The sequence below is a fragment of the Aquarana catesbeiana genome, linkage group LG07 (assembly GCF_042186555.1).
Source record: "Aquarana catesbeiana isolate 2022-GZ linkage group LG07, ASM4218655v1, whole genome shotgun sequence".
Classification (NCBI taxonomy): domain Eukaryota; kingdom Metazoa; phylum Chordata; class Amphibia; order Anura; family Ranidae; genus Aquarana; species Aquarana catesbeiana.
The window spans coordinates 286,254,118-286,271,209 of record NC_133330.1 but is presented as its reverse complement, the minus strand read 5'-3'; the positions used below and the strand labels follow the sequence as shown (position 1 = coordinate 286,271,209).

At 46.8% G+C, this 17,092-nt stretch overlaps 1 long non-coding RNA gene and 2 other non-coding genes across 3 annotated transcripts; all 3 read right to left on the bottom strand.

The window, feature by feature from the left end:
* Positions 1-2,242: 2,242 nt before the first annotated feature.
* Positions 2,243-17,011, bottom strand: LOC141103623 (uncharacterized). Its single transcript, XR_012235347.1, has 5 exons — positions 16,757-17,011; positions 16,372-16,412; positions 16,152-16,199; positions 13,237-13,286; positions 2,243-2,376 (listed from the first exon to the last, which is right to left on the bottom strand). It is a non-coding gene; the product is annotated as an uncharacterized lncRNA (long non-coding RNA).
* On the bottom strand, positions 13,116-13,185 carry LOC141104063 (small nucleolar RNA SNORD47). The gene has a single exon (XR_012235448.1). It is a non-coding gene; the product is annotated as a small nucleolar RNA SNORD47 (small nucleolar RNA).
* LOC141104071 (small nucleolar RNA snR60/Z15/Z230/Z193/J17) lies at positions 16,261-16,335 on the bottom strand. Its single transcript, XR_012235455.1, has one exon. It is a non-coding gene; the product is annotated as a small nucleolar RNA snR60/Z15/Z230/Z193/J17 (small nucleolar RNA).
* Positions 17,012-17,092: the final 81 nt, after the last annotated feature.

Genomic DNA, 17,092 nt, shown 5'->3' with positions numbered 1-17,092 from the left:
CGGCAGATCGTTTTTGGGGGGTTGTTTACCGCTTCCCAAAAACCCACCAGCGGGTCTGGCTACCCACTTTCATGTACAGTATTGCTGCATTGTATTGATATCATGCATAAGTTTATTTTGACCTGTTGTATTATATGGTCTTGTATGGGCTGGTCCGCTGCTGTGGCTTCAGTGTGGGTCACCTCAGTTATTGTTTTTATTACTTGGGAAATAGTTTTTTTTTTTTCATCATACTTACCTGTAAAATTATTTTCTTTGAATACATCACAGGACACAGAGGTAGGCTATTATTCATTACTTACACACCATCTCTAGGTGAATGGACACTGGTAGACCAAAGTCTTAGGACAGGAAGTCCTCCCCTCTATAACCCCTCCCATACAGGAAGTACTCCCGTTTTGTAGCAAGCACTGAATCCTCAAAAGAGGGGAGGGACCTCTGTGTCCTGTGATGTATTCAAAAGACAAGGATTTTACAGGCAAGAATGACAAAAAGGCTTATAGTCATTACTTACTGGGACGTTCGAGAGCAATAGCCTTGAGAGACACCGTGCCAAACAAAATAGCCATCAGACTTTCGACAGCCTGTAGTACACTATGAACAAAAGCTGAATCCTTGGCTGCTCTAACATCTACCTGATAAAATCTGGTGAACGTATGCACTGAAGACCAGGTAGCAGCCTTACAAATCTAAGCCACAGATACCCAATGGCAAAAAGCCCAGGTGGTTTCTGAATCCCTGGTAGAATTAGCTCTCAGCCTGAAGGGAAAGAGCCTTACATTTTAGAGCATAGGCCCGAATGATCAATTGGTGATGGAAGCTTTAGAAGCTGCCTGCACCTTCTTGGGTCCTTCTGACAAAAAAAAAAGCAAAACAATGTCCTGATTCAAATGAAAGGCAGACACCGGCTTTGGCAAGAAGGATGGAATAGGACGCAACACCACCTTGTGGTGAAGGATTAGGTATGGTTCCCTACATGAAAGGGCCACCAATTCTGACACCCTTCTAGCCCAGGTGATGGCCATCAGGAAGGCTAGCTTGCATGACAGCAAGACTAATGGAATTTCCCAGATGGGCTCAAATGGCTGCATCTGTAACACCAACAGCACCAGATTTATGTTCCAAGGACACATAGGTGACCCAATATGGGGGGGGGGGGGGTAACAAGTTGCCCCCCTGCATAAAGGTTCAGACCAGCGAATGGGAGGCTAAAGGCCTTTGTAAGAATACAGACAGGGCTGAAATCTGACCCCTGATTGTACTCAAAGCCAATCAGATTTCCACAGCCGACTGTAGAAAAGAGAAAATTCTCCCAATCATGTATTTCCAAGGATGTCATTTTCTGGCTTCACACCAAGCAATACAAATCTTCCAGACCTTATAATAGATCTTCCTAGTGACTGCTTTTTTAGCATTCACTAGGGTAGACACCACCGGTCCCGAGATGCCACGATTTTTCAACACCCTGGCATCAAATAGCCACACTCTCAAACGTTGACACAGTAAATTGGGGCGGCATGGAAGCGTCCATGGCCTGTCTATTGCCGAACTCATGGGGGGCCAGGTTGGTGCCACCAGGATGACTGGAACAGTCAGATTTGTCCACCGCAATGTTGCAGTTCCTCTAAAAATCTCAGATTGCCACCATTACCAGTAAAATAAATGTCCATAAATCTATCCTGTAGTTGGGTTTGTGCGTCTACAATCAATATATGCCTATTGCGATTTTTTTTTTTTTTTTACCAAAAATATGTAGAATACATATTGGCCTAAACTGAATAAATTTGTTTTTTGGATATGTATTATAACCGAAAGTAAAAAATATTGTTTGTCAAAATTGTCACTCTTGTTTATAGTGCAAAAAATAACCACAGGAGGTAAAAGAAAGCTCTATTTGTGGGGAAAAAAAAACACTTTAAGTTTGGGTACAGTGTTGCCCGACCGCGCAATTGTCAGTTAAAGCGTCGCAGTGCCGTATTGTCATGAAGGGGGTAAATCCTTCTGGGGCTGAAGTGGTTAAACTGTGTAATAAGTGTATGAAATGGCAGCTTCTATATGCATTTCTACTCTGACAAAAGCCACCCCTTAAGATACATTTTCAATCTAGCACCACTTCATCTGTAGTGCTGACAATTGCAGTATAGCATTGTTAGCCCAATAATTTACTCATTTGTACAAATCATAAAAGAAAGAAATATGCAGTTTTACAATATAGTTTTTACATTTTATTGTATTTGGTCATTTAGCATGATAGCCAGCATACAGTATGTCCTGCACAGATGATGCCAACACTTCATAAAAATTACTGTGTGTAGAACCAAGGATGAACAGCACTGATGAGAATTGTGCCTTTAGGAGCTTCTTCCATATTCGAATCTGTAAATTAGAAAACAAAGATTTTAGTGCAATGTTAAAAGTGCATAGAACAAGTGCTTAAGAATGCTCAGTCACAGGGAAGTCAGTACTTTGAACTCTCTCACTGATTAAAGATGAAAGTAAAAAGTATTTGTCATCATGCATCCCATAAAAAACGGAAAATTCCTATAAAAAAAAAAAAAAAAAAAAAAACTTACCATAATTTTCCTTTCCCGATGGACTCCATGGCAGCCAACGTGTGGGTTCAGTCCCCCGCCTCTACTACCCTATAGGACACCACTCCCATAAATCTTTGCTCCCTGCCAGCGGCCGTGTTTGATAACTAGCCTACTCCAGCCATTTGGGAGGGAACTCCTGCTGCCATGGAGTCCATCAGGAAAGGAAAATTACGGTAAGTATTTTGATAGGAATTTTCCGTTTTCCTGACAGACTCCATGGCAGCCAACGTGTGGGGAAATAACTCGCCGTACACACCCGGGTGGGCAAAATGCTGAACAAAGATTTATTTAACACCATCAACCGACAGTACTTCAACACCAAAATTAATGGAAGAAAGCAGCTGACTCAACACAATGAGACAAAGGTATGGATTGATGACCAGGAAGCCGCCCTGCAGATCACTTCAGGCGCGACATGACGTGAGGCTGCCAAAGAAGTTGCTCGACTTCTAGTTGAGTGCGCTGTTACCGCCTTTAGGAAGAGCCAAGCCCTTCTCTCTATATGCCCACTGAATTGCTTGGATGACCCACGCAGCAATGGATCTGAAGGAGGCCCGGAGTCCCTTGTTCTTCCCGTAGAATAAAACAAAAAGATAATCCGACTGACGGAAGGGAGCCGTTACTTCCAGGTATTGCTTCAAGGAGACACCAACATCGAGGGGATGTATTTCCAGATTTCCGGCTGATCTAAAGGTGGGAAGTGGGATCTCTTGGTTCTCAATGAAGATTGAGGTGACCTTAGGGTTTGACCCTAGCATCAGAATTAGAACCACTCTGTCCGGCAAAAAAGTTAGGAAAGGTTCTTTTGATCCTAAAGCCTGGATTTCAGATACCCTCTTTGCCGAGGTGATGGCAGTCAAAAACGAAGTTTCCATAGTAAGCTCTCTGATAGACAGTGGTTTATCAAGTTGTGAGAAGAACTCAAGAACTAGAAGAAAATACCATTTGGGTAACCTGGGTTTCCTTTGAGGCGAAGAGATCGACTTCTGGAAAAATCCCCAAGGTTAATATCCATTTGAACAGATCCTAGTGGAGAGACCACTCGTTGTCCAAGTGTACTCGCGAGAGGAAGTCTGCTCGGACATTGAGAATCCCAGGAACACATGCCGTTAAGTTGACCAGATTCTTCTGTGCCCAGATCATAATTGGTTCTACCTCCTGTAGCAGAGACAGGCTTCTTGTTTCCTTACATAGGCTACTGCCGTTGGGGTTGTCCAATCTGAGTAATACAGATGCCCCTATCAGATGGCAAAACGCCAACAGTGCCTGGAATGCTGCCCGTAACTGTAGGATATTCAACACTATTCCCTGAGAGGGAAAATCCTAGGAGCCTTGAGCGTACCAATCTCTGTTGCTGGCATCTGACGTCACTGTGATCCATGTGATGGGAAGGATGGAGTGACAATTTGCAGATTTTCCCTTTGAAGCCACCAGAGGAGGGAATCCCTCATGGCCTGAGTGATGTGAATGCATTGAGCTTTGTCGCCCGACCATTGATGAAGAAATCCCTTCTGGAAGGGTCGCATCCTCCACTGTGCCCACTTCACCATTGGTATTGTGGACACCATGGTACCTATGATCCTCAGACACTGGAGGGCATGGAGATGAGAAGAGAGCCAGATGAATCCTGTCTCGAACTATTGTAACCTTCTCCTCGGGCAGGGAGATGGTGCCTCTCACTGTATCGAAGAGAGCTCCAAGGAACACAAGAGACTGCGAAGGCTCTAACTGGCTCTTCTCCAGGTTCAGGAGCCATCCGAATTCCCGGAGAGAATGATCTCTGTGTTCCAGGAGACGATCTCTGTCTTGAGCCAGTAGGAGGAGATCGTCTAGGTAATGGAGATGGATCCCTCTGGTTCTTAATAGAGCCACAACAGCCAACAAGACCTTTGAGAAGACGCGTGGAAAAGTCGACAGTCCGAAAGGAAGGCATGTGAATTGTAAATGAAGTTGGCCTATGCAAAACCAGAGAAACCGTTGGAAATTTGCTGCCACTGGAACGTAAAAGTAAGCGTCCTTGAGGTCTATAGAGACGAGCTAGTCTCCTGGTTGAACTGACTGCTGTATTGTGGACAGGGTTTCCAATTTTGATGAAACGGTTCAGATCTATGAAGGGTCTCCATGCACCATTATTCTTCTGGACCATAAAGAGGAGAATACATCCCCATGCCACGCTGGTCGTCTGGGATAGGAATAGCAGCGCCTTGTTCCAATAAAGATTTTTACGTAGGCTGATAGAATTTGTCTTTTTTCTTCTGAGGCTGGAAGAGACGGGGGAACACACCTGAGCCTGGGAGCGCTGCTGAAAGTCCAGGCGTGACCTGAAGAGACCGTTCTGACGGTCCAGAAGTCCTGGATCGAGGCCACCCAAACATGCCGAAAGCGGAGAAGACAAGCCCCCACCTGGCCTGCCTGGGCGGGCCCAATCTCAAAAAGACTTGGTTGGTTCCTTCTCACCCGTCAAACCGCTCTTAGCGGTTTTCTTGTAAGATGACTGTATAGCCTTCCAAGATCTGGAGAACTCACTGCCTGGCCTGTAACTACATGCTTCCCTGGCACAATCCTGGTTCTATTACTTTGAAAACGATCTTCTCTGGCCTTGCAGCCGTCTGTCCTGAGGAAGGAACCCCAACTTACCTCCGGTGGCACGGGTTATGGCATTATCCAATTTGTTGAAAAAAAGAGGATCCATCAAAGGGAATACAGCACACCTGTTTAGATGCTGGGTCAGCCAGCCAAGGACGAAGCCACAGGGCCCGCTTGGTGGAGACTGCAGACAGCCCCAAGCCACCAGGCGGATCAATAGAGTCCTCCCCCAAGAAAGCCGATGTCAATCTCAAATCCTGGATGGGAGAACTCTTGGCCAGATCCTCCGAGACATTTCTGAGTGTCATCTACATTGTCCATCCAAATCTCCATGGCTCTTGACATGGCAGCCAGAGCCAAGGCCGGCTTGCAGGTCATGCCTGCTGTAAGACAGACCCGTTTTAGGTCAGAGTCTATCCAAGGCGTCCCTAAAAGACCGTATCTTCCAGAGGAAGGGTCACGTGTCTGACCAACCTCATCATGGCTGCATCCACCAGAGGAGCAGATTCCAGTTGCTTAACTTCTTCCTCTTTGAAGGGATAAAGCCTCAGTATTTTAGAGAGAAGGGAGTTGTTCTCCACTTTTCCACACTCGTCCGTGATGACTTCACCCAGTTGGGAAATAAACAGGAAGCTAACCCGTTCCTTCAATTGCTTGAAGTATTTTCTCTGCTTTGCAGGAGCCGCTACTGGCTCTTCCCAATTTAAAGTCTCCTTTATGGCTTTAACCAAAGGAGGAAGAAGGGCAAGGTCAAATCCGGTGCAGTGTTCTTCTTCCTCAGAGTCACTATCCGAAGGGACAGCAGATGGGTGACTTGGCAAAGAGGACTCCCAAGTGTCCTGAGCCTGAGTAGGCTCTGTAGGAGACACGTGGGGCTGGCTGGCACATCTCTCAGACTTTCCTTAACAACCCTTTCGACTAGAGACTTTAGTTGCTGGTCCGTACCACCTCTTTCACCTGTTGCTTTTGCGTAGCAGGGATCACAGAGGGATTTGCCCACAGGAACATGTGCCCTACACCCCCAAGACTCCTTCGGCTGTACGACTGGAGTGAGCCGTGGGAGGGCGAGATGGTTCCAGGCTGCGGTGTCTCCATCTTGAGGGAGAACCGTGGTGTCTAGATCTAGAAGAGGAATGCTGGCGATGGGATTTTGAAGAGTCCCTTCCTTTGCGTTAACTGCGCTGCTGGTTAGACCTAGAAGGGCTGACAGAAAAAAGAAAAAGCAAAGCACATCTGTGTGTTAAGGGAGACAACAGTAACTGATGCTCCACCCCCCCCCTCCAGCAGGTAACACCCAGGGAAACCCCCTACCATGTACCTGCTGCGAGAGGGCTGGCCACAGGCAGGCTCTGACGTATCCATAGTCCTGGAGGGTTCAATCAGGGCTAGAAAGAGAGCGATCAGGTTCAGCACAAGAAAATGCATACATCATGACGTCACAGCGCCAGACATGGTGCTAGTGCGCGATCGCTGCCATTTTGACAGCAATGCGCGAACCAAGCCTCACATTCGCGCCGGACTCACGCATGCGCAGAACTGCCGCGAAACTAACCAGGTAGTGAACAGCGGCTGGAACACAGAGGAAACCAGCCGCCATGCCTGCCAGTCACACTGCACCTGGCAAGCGTGAGGGGGACACAGGAAATCCAAAGCACATACAAAAGGGAAAATGAGGACTCAAAAACTGCTGCCATAGAGAAAACGAACTCATCGCTCCTGTTATGATCATCACCGGACCGAGATAAGGTAAATAAGCCGGACTTAAGGCGATAGGGCCACCTGCTAGTAGCTAGGTTGAACGGCCAATGCGCTGCTTTTCCTTTTTTTCCTGTCAGTGACTCCCCCCGCTGGCAGGGAGTAAAGATTTATGGGAGTAGTGTCCTATAGGGTAGTAGAGGCGGGACTAAACCCACACGTTGGCTGCCATGGAGTCTGTCAGGAAAGAACAGTTTACATAGCACACTTACAAGATGGATCTGGACACCCAGCTTTGTACGTATAACTGAAAAAGCACAGGTGTTAATGCCTGTGTGAAGCAGACCTGCACTCACTTTTTCACCTTTCATAAAACCTCTTCATAAGGGGGTGGGGAATACCTTTTTGTGAAGCACAAACCCTGCATCTGCCTAGGTGAAAAACCAAGTTAGACTTACCGGTAACTTGTTTTCCAGAAGTCTTTCAGGACAGCACCTGAGAGATAGCGACTCCACCCACCGGAACAGGAAACACCTTCTTCCTCCAAACTTTAAAGGGAGGCGCCTCCCCACCATACCTCAGTTGTAGTAGAGAAGACCTCCGGCCCCGGCTGGAACACATAAACACATACGTTAGTCACAGCATAGTATATACAATACAATAGGGCGGGATGTTGCTGTCCTGAAAGACTTCTGGAAAACAAGTTACCGGTAAGTCTAACTTGGTTTTTCCCAAGGCGTCTTTCAGGACAGCACCTGAGAGGATAACAGAGACTTACCCCCTTAGGGCGGGACAACAGCTTGCAGGACCTTTCTGCCAAACGCCTGATCATTAGCAGATGTGAGGTCCAGCCTGTAATGTTTCACGAATGTGTGAAAACTCGACCATGTTGCCGCCTTGCAGATTTGTTCAGGGGTGGCACCAGCTCTCTCTGCCCAAGTGGCCGCTAATGCTCTTGTGGAGTGTGCAGAAATTCCTGCTGGAGGAGACACACCTGCATGCGAATAAGCCTCTGAAATGGCTAACTTCAGCCACCTTGCTAAAGAGATTTTAGAAGCCTGGCAACCTTTCCTGTTGCCCGAAAATAGCACAAAGAGAGAATCTGAACGTCTAAAGAGCTTTGTCCTTTCCAAGTAACATAACAAAACTCTTCTAACATCCAACATGTGAAAACAAGTCTCCTTCTCCCCTACTGGGTTGGGGCAGAAGGTCGGAAGTACAATGTCCTGAACACGATTTTGTACTGAAGCTACCTTTGGTAAGAATTTCTGATCTGTTCTAAGTATAACCCTATCTGGGAAGATAGATAAATAGGGTTCCTTAACTGATAAAGCATTAAGCTCACTGATCCTTCGTGCAGAGACCATGGCAATCAGAAACACAGACTTAAAAGTGAGATATCTAAGTGGCGCTTCTTCCAAAGGTTCAAAAGGACTCCTTGTTAGAGCCTGGAGGACTATCGACAGATCCCATTTCGGAAACAACTTAAGTGGTGCTGGTCTGGATCTCGTAAGGGATCTGAAAAATCTGGTTACCAACGGATCTGAGGCCACCGATTTTTCTAGGAACACTGCTATCGCAGCTACCTGCACCTTCAAGGTACTAACTGCTAGTCCCTTGTCAGCACCAACCTGTAAAAATTCCAGAATGGAAACAAGACTCCCTGGGTCATGGTCAGATGAATTACACCATGTATTGTAAACCTTCCAGACCTTGGAATAGATATTTCTAGTCACCCTTTTCCTACTGGATAATAGCGTAGAGATTAACCGGTTGGAAAAACCTTTGCTCCTTAAGAGCTGCTCTTCAGATACCAGGCTGTGAGCGCCAAAGTGGCTACCTCTGGGTGATTTACTGGCCCCTGAAATAGTAAATCGTACCTGAGGGGCAGATGCCAACAAGGCCTGACCGCCATTTTCAGAACGGTTGAAAACCAAGCCCTTCTTGGCCAAAAAGGCGTGATTAGGATAACCGGTACTGTTTCCCCCTGAATCTTTCTTAAAACTAAGGGAATTAACTGGAATGGGGGGAAAGCGTAGCAGAGATGGAATCTCCATGGATACGCCAAGGCATCTGTTCCTAGTGACCCGTCGTGATTGCTTGGGGAAAAAAATTGCGGAACCAAGGCATTCTCCTTTGAGGCGAACAGGTCCACCTCTGGCAGCCCCCACTTCTCGACAATCATGGCGAAAACCTCTGGGTTCAGCGACCATTCTGCTTCCCGAATGGGGTTTCTGCTCAGGAAATCCGCTACCCCGTTCAGGGATCCCATTAGATGGACTGCTGATAAAGACAGCAGGTGTCCTTCTGCCCAACGGAGAATGCTCATGGCTAGTACTTGCAGCGATTTGCTCCTTGTACCTCCCTGCCTGTTTATGTAAGCCACGGCCGTGGCATTGTCTGTTAGTATTTGAACATGCTGGGCCCGAAGCCCCTGAGCAAATGACTTCAGAGCCAAGTCGATCGCCTTGAGCTCTCTCCAGTTTGAGGACTTGGTCGCCTCTTTCCTGGACCAGTTTCCCTGAGTGAAACCCTTTTCTAGGTGGGCTCCCCAACCCCAGGAACTGGCATCGGTTGTCAGCCTTTTTTCGATTGGAAAGGCCCAGACTAACCCCTCCGATAGGATATCCTGCCTTTTCCACCACCATAGTGACCTCTTCACTTGGGTTGGAACTCTTACCTCTGAATCTAGGGATTCCAAATTGTGATCCCAAGATCTCAGAAGAAAGGCCTGCAGATGTCTGAAGTGCAGTCTTGCCCACTGAACAGCTGGCATTGACGAAGTCAGAACACCCAGGGCTGACATGACCAACCTTACCGTCAGCTGCTGGTTGGTCTGCAAAAAGGACACTGTATCCTGGATTTTTCCTTTCTTCTCTAAAGGAAGAAAAATTCTTTGGCTTACCGAATTTATTATATACCCTAGAAAGCGAATCTCCTGAGATGGTTCCAGGGAAGATTTTTGGAGATTTAGGATCCAACCTAGAGACTCCAGATGGCTGCATGCTCTGCTTAAATTGCTCCTCAACTCCTCTCTTGAGGGGGCGAAAAATAGCAGATCGTCTAAGTAAGGAATTACTGCGATTCCCTGAAGACGCAGCGGAGCTAGAGCTTCTGCCATTATTTTGGTAAAAATTCGGGGTGCGGATGATAGCCCGAAGGGGAGGGCTCTGAATTGCAGATGCTGAATTCTGCCTTCCAACCTTACCGCCAACCTGAGAAACTTCTGGGACTGGGATGAGATTGGAATATGCAGGTATGCATCCTTTAAATCCACTGACGCCATGAAACAACCTGGAGTCAGAAGATTTCTGGCGGTGACAATTGAGTCCATCTTGAACCTTCTGTATTTGATGGCTCTGTTTAGTGGCTTTAAATTTAGAATTAAACGAAATCTTCCTGTTGGTTTTTTTACCAGGAAGACATGAGAATAGAAACCCTCGTGCCATTCCTCTGGTGGCACCGGGATTACTACACCCTGTTGCATCAGTTCCTCCAGAGAGGATTTCATGGCCAGGGCCCTTAATGGATCTCGAGGAGCATTTGTTACCAGAAACCTTCTTGGGGGGCTTCTGGAAAACTCGAGAGTATAACCCTGCGAGAGAGTGGTCAGAATAAACTGATTTGTAGTTATCACTGACCACTGCGGAAGAAACTCTCGTAATCTTCCGCCGACCCGCAGAGATGCGTCATAGTGAGTTTTCGGCCTGTGAAGGAGGACGGAAGAGAATTCCGCCTTTGCCCTTCGCCTTTTGCGCGGACCAATTTTTTCTCCTGCCCTGAAACTTATTTTCCTGATGTTGCTGTTGAGTTTTTTGAGGTCGAAAAAGACGTTTTGGGGTCTGTTTTTTCTTTTTGACCGGAAAGGACTTCTTCTTATCGGCAGTTCTGTCTAGGATATTATCTAGATCAGGGCCAAAAAGAAGGTCACCTGAAAAGGGAATACCACAAAGTTTACTCTTTGAAGCTGTATCACCTGGCCAGGTTTTTAGCCATAAAGCTCTTCTCGCAGCATTTGCTAAAGCTGCAGACCTAGCTGACATTTTGATAGCTTCAGCCGAAGCATCAGCAATATAAGCAACAGCAGAAATCAGGGTAGGAAAGGAATCTAAGATCTCCTGCTTGGGGGAATCTGCCACTATATGAGATCTAAGTTGGTTCACCCAGTATTCCAGATTCCTGGCTACACAGGTTGTGGCCATTGCTGGTTTTAAATTGCTCATGATTGATTGCCATGATCTCTTGAGCAAAAGATCCATGCGTTTGTCCATTGGATCCCTAAGAACACCCATGTCTTCAAAAGACAGGTCTGTGGATCTTGAGACCTGTGAAAAGGCCGCATCCAACCTGGGCACCTTATTCCACACCGCAGAAGGGTCCTCCTCAAAAGGGAATCGCCTTTTGTGGGCTCTGGAAAAAAAGGGCTTTTTCTCTGGATCTTGCCATTCCTTAGTAATGGCGTCAGAAATGACCGAATGAACCGGAAATGTTCGCCCCTTAGGCTCATTTAACCCTGCATACATGCGGTCATGAAGAGATAACTCCTTCTTTTCCTCACTTAAGCCAAGTGTAACATGGATAGCCTTAAGGAGTCCGTCTACCTCCTCTAGGGAAAGCTTAAATTTGGAAGGAGCCACCTCCGCTTCCTCACCCTCCTCCTCCGAATCTTTAACGGAAGGAGTAGGGGACTGCTCTTCCCTGATAGAGGGGCCTTCAGGTAAAGCTTCTACCATGGGGAAAGAAAAAGAACCCTGGGAAGCCTCAGAAGTGGATGGCTGACTAGCAGCTGGATTAACTAAAGAGTCACGAAAAGTCTGAATCGTGGCGTATAGTTCCTTCTTTACAGAGGCAACCAGATCATCACAAACCGAAGCTGATTCCTCCTTAACTAAAGAAGTGATGCATGTACTGCATAAGGCTTTTTTCCAATTTTCTCCCATTTTGGCCCTGCAAGAAGGACATCTCTTTTTTGGGTCAGAGCTTTTAGCCTGTGAGAGAAAAAACAAAAAAGGGAAAAAACCAGGCGACCTTTTAGTGAGACCCGGTCTCAGCTACACAAGAATCACCCACAGGTGCACTAAGAAGAAACCAGTCAGCCTCTAGTGCCCAGACAGGCCCCTTGCCACTAGGGGGTAAGAAAAAAGAAAATAGACCAAACCCAGGAAAGGAAGAAAGGCAGACTTAAACTGCTGCTCCTACCTGAGCTTTACTGGCGCCTGTGCCTGTCCCCACCGCTGCAGACGCTGAGTCCTCCATCTCTGGTGTGCAGCTCCTCACTTGTGGCTTTATAAGCCGCTTCCGGACTCCCATAGTGCATCTGCACCGGACCGGAAGCGGAAGTAGGCGCCAGTTCCTGTCCTCCCTCCTCCCCCCTTGCATCCACGCCAGAAATGACGCTTCTGCTGACCCAGCGACCCCGCCATGTCACTTCCGCCGCGCCTGCCGGCCAAAAAACATGGCGGCGGCGCACGCGCACCGCCGCCCTATGACCGCGCGGATCACCGGGTCTACGGCTCTCACCGAGCACCAGGAGGGGAAGAGGAGCCCGTTTGCTACCACTGCCGAGGCTTGGGTAGGCCGGGAGGACAGCGGGTCCCTGAAGGAGGAAAAAAAGAAAGGAAGCCCCGTCTCCCAGGAGCACCTGAGAGAACCTGCTCCCCCTCAAAAGATGTTCCCTCCAGGCCGGAGGAAACACAAAAACTGAGGTATGGTGGGGAGGCGCCTCCCTTTAAAGTTTGGAGGAAGAAGGTGTTTCCTGTTCCGGTGGGTGGAGTCGCTATCTCTCAGGTGCTGTCCTGAAAGACGCCTTGGGAAAAGGATATCCCCCTAGCCTCCTGGGACACCCATATCACATTTCAGGAGGCGCTGCATAAAGACAGCACATGTGAACTGTTATCAAGGGGCCATGGTGCAAGATACCACTGCATACCTTTAGAGGTCTAGTGGAGTCCATGCCTCATCAGCTTGCTGTTTTGGTGGCAAAAGGTGGACCTACCCATTATGTGGGTGATCAGGTTAGGGCTGATCGGTGTACATGGCTTGAAAGTCACATGCTCACCCACACCTGCAAGTGCTAGGTCTCACTTTGCTCCTAGGGTCTGAGCAGAGATGGCATATGGAAAAGGAGACCATAAGTTACAAAAGTGGTATTTTAAGGGATCTTTGCTTGCATGGCAGAGAAAGGGTTACATGCAATATTGTGTTGGCATAACAGGCAGTTTACTACCATGTAGACAATGTAACCTCAGAAAAAAGTGGAACGGTAATGGTGAAATCAGGTTTCATATGGCAGAATCGTTAATCACGGGTTACAGTAAATTTGAAAGAAATTGTACATTCTACCTAAACATGCTTCACTTACCATAGTTGCATCTTGATTAATACCACCTTGATCAATACCAAAAAGGAAACCTGAGAAGCAAAATATACTGTTTAGGGAAACATTTAGAATGGTTTGACAAGATTTTACCTAGTCTTAGTCTGCATCAGTGAGTCATATTGTCCTCAAAGTGATCAGAGACCTGATTCTTAAAGTCATCATTTACAGACCATTGAAAAGTATTTACATGCACCAGTTGATTATAATAATATTTGAAAATGCCACACATTGGTAAAAACTTTAATGAATCTGCCATTTGCAATTCTGGCACTTAGTTCTTGGGCAAGTCTAAGCCACTTAGCAAGTCACCACCTCAGAATAAGGCTTTGTTAAACCAGGCAATGGCTATAAAAGATGCCACGACTGCAATATTGTCATGGTTATGCAGTAATCTTTCTGTCAGCTTACCTTCTTCCTCATGTGTTCAGACTAAGAGGCCAGCACTCACACCTGGCTGGTTTTATACCTGTCCTCTAAGCATGGCCCCACCCCAGACCCTATCAGGGAACCCTATATTAACCTGTGCACTGCAAGCCAGCAGTGCTGATCAACCATTGTGTGTTAGCTTTCATGTGTATTTGCTGTGTTTCTTATGTCTGATTCCAGTTACCAACTTTGGCCTGTTGTCAACTATTCCTGTCAGCTCGTGACCCTGACCTTTGGCGTGTCCCTGACTATCCCTGTTTGCTTGTGGCCCCGAGCTTGGCTTATTCCCTTACTATCCCTATCCTCCTGTTGCCTACTGTGGGTCGCGACCTGGAGCCAGTTGCAGCCCAGTCCATCCTCAGCACTAGAGGCTCTGGTGAACACCTGCAGGCTCTTAGACACCACGCCCCAGGGAATCTTACGCTCTAACCCCGGTGGAATCTGTGCTGGTGTTCCAGCGGCCCTGCCTTCCTTACCACCCTGACTGCCATCCGCAGCAGTCAGTCCTAGGGTCCACTACCTTGCGGTGCACTCCTGATCCCAACGGTGTGCATCTGTCACCTAGCCTCAAGGTGACCTGACAAATATTCTCAAAATGCAACTGTTGGGCCGACGCAGTGGTCATTACCCACATCTAACTTACAGGAGTTCTAAGTCAGTGGCCTCCTGGATACTTAAATTGGAGTTCCAACCAAAAGTGGAACTCGCTTATACTTTTCCTCCCCCCCTCTAGTGCCACATTTGTTTGACAAGTTCTCTTCCCCACTTCCAGAGACGGGCCATGGCCCGATCTCCCAGAAGTTCAGCCCCCCTCCTTCCCCCATCAAACCAATTAGAAAGTGCAGCATGCTTTGCACACTAGGGAACCTGCTGTGAAGCCAAAAGGCTTTACTACTGGGTTTCCTTACCAGGAATGGCGGCAGCAGCACCTGGGAGTTCACCCAGGCTGGACCTACTCTTTAAGTGGAACTTTACTAAAAAAAAAAAAAAAAAAAAAAATGAAATCCTGCTAGATCAGTTCAGGCTGGCACCTTTTGCATGTATAGCCATGTGAAACAAAAATAAAGTGCCTACACGGTTTAAAATTCAGTAATACTGTCTCACCCTGCTCTGCACATGCTCAGTTGCTCTCCATTATTTAGCGGAACACACGTATCCTACAGCCAAGAAAGCCGCTTGTTTGATCTGCAACTGCCATGGTGCTGCACATGTGATCAGTTAAGATTTGACAGTTGTTTAGGAAAGCAAATGTGACAGTTAGCAATCCCAGCATGTAAATTTTTGAAGCTTAAATTGATGTGTTTATTTCTGCTTTACGATTTACTGCTGTTCAGGGGCTCTGGGCTTCAGCAAAATGGCAGTCTCCAACAAGAACAATGCTGGAGGCCCTTTACAGACATACCAATTTTGGTAGCAAAATATGGAATGTTCCTTGCTAAAGAACATTTTTTTTTAAAGTTATGGGTATAACATTTGGCTTTAACAATCAGTGATTCTGGACCATCATGACTTCCAGCCAAACACTTTCAGATTAAAAAGCAAATTCCCTCATTTCTATCAGCATATATTACTTTGCATAGGTTTACATCCGCAAAGTTTGTGCCAAGCTGCACTACTAAACATTGAATTCTACCAGAATAAAACCTGCACCATTTTAGACCAGTTACCAACCCTCAGTGGAGCTACACAAGTATAGCACCAATTGGAAAATGATTAACCTTGCTAGCTGTCAAGGGTCAAACCTAAAGCGGTAGTAAAGCCCATGTGGCCATTTTTACCTACAGATAAGCCTATAATAAAGGCTTACCTGTAGGTAAAATAAATCTCCTCAATGTGCACCGTTTAGAACAGTGATGGAAAACCTTACCCAGATGTTTTGTAACTACATTTCCCATGATGCTCAACTACACTCCAGAGTGCAAGAGCATCATGGGAAATGTAGTTCCAAAACAGCTGGGGTGCCAAGGTTCGCCATCACTGGTTTAGAAGATCTGCAGCCAGCTACATCACAGGCGCATGCGCTCTGAAAGTCCGGCATACCTTGCCAGACCTTCATGACATCACCGCAGCTCCAGCCAATCACATAGCTGGAGCGCACAAACCCAGAAGACCAGGGGAAGAAGTCAGCCCTTTCAGCGGTAAAAGGACAGTGGTGGAGGGCTTTGTTCCAAGGTAAGCTTTTAATACTCTGCTAGTATGCGATGCATACTAGACCATTATGCAATTGTCTTACAGAAACAAAAAGCTGTGGTTTACAACTGTTTTAAAGTGGAATTCCTGACTAACATTAAAATGCCCCTTTCCCCTCCTGATACCTGTCCTGCTTAATGTGTGGAAAAAGAAAAAAAAAAAAATCACAGGTAAGGCAGGATAAATAACTGGAGGGCTATTGTTAGGCAGGTCACCAAAATACTCTATGCTATACTCGTTTTTTTGCATGCAAGCATAAGGATTAAAATATATCTACTTACCACCTTTAAAAGCATCCTCCCGATATGGCATGTAAACTGAAGCCAGGCCTACAAAGAAACATACCAATGAGTTCAATATTGTGCCTGTGCCCAAGTGATAAAGATTCTAAGGATGTATCAGATAGGAGCGAAAGATTGTTCTTCATAGCAATCAGCTGAACTATGGTTTCATCATATACAAATATCCTATACATCAATAATCAATGAAACATTTACCCACCTCTTCTAAGGCCTAAGGTGGCATGCAAACTGTGGTCAGGCCTATAAAGATGCAGAGAAGAGATTGTTTATTACAGTTTTTAAAATAGCGGTGCTGAATTTAAAGCTTTAAACCTCTTATGCCCTTGGGCAAATTGTTTTAGTCTGTGCTGAAAGGTTATATTGCTGCTTCCAAACACCCTAGACCTAGCATACAAGTCAGAGCAGCAGAGTGATTACACACAAGTTTGTGCCTTTGACATGTGGGCACATTTTCTTCCATTTTAGTTCCTTAGAATGTCCTACAACCCAATCCCTTTACATTGGTAAACCTCCGCCATGTAATTCAGCTGCAATGCTAGAACTGGAGCTGTGGGAACAGAATTATAGTAGTAAACTATTTTTACCTACAGGTCAGTGGCGGAATTATAGGGGTCGCAACAGTCGCAAGTGCGACTGGGCCCTGTAGTTCTCCGCCACTTCAGGGGGCCCAGCAGCCGTCCGTCCGCTGTGTGAGGGGCCCGCCCACCTGACTGTCCGGAAGTGTGTGTCCATCCATCATGTTTCACTGTGTCGGGAGGGAGGGGGGCTTTCACCCGCTATGTCTGCACTTAGAGAGAGAAGAGCTGAGGCCTGAGGGACTGTGTGACAATGAAGCACACCAATTCACTGAAGGCGGGGGAGGAGCTCTGCCCTCTGCTTCTGCGCAGTGTGCAGTACCTACGACGGCGTGTGACCTGTCC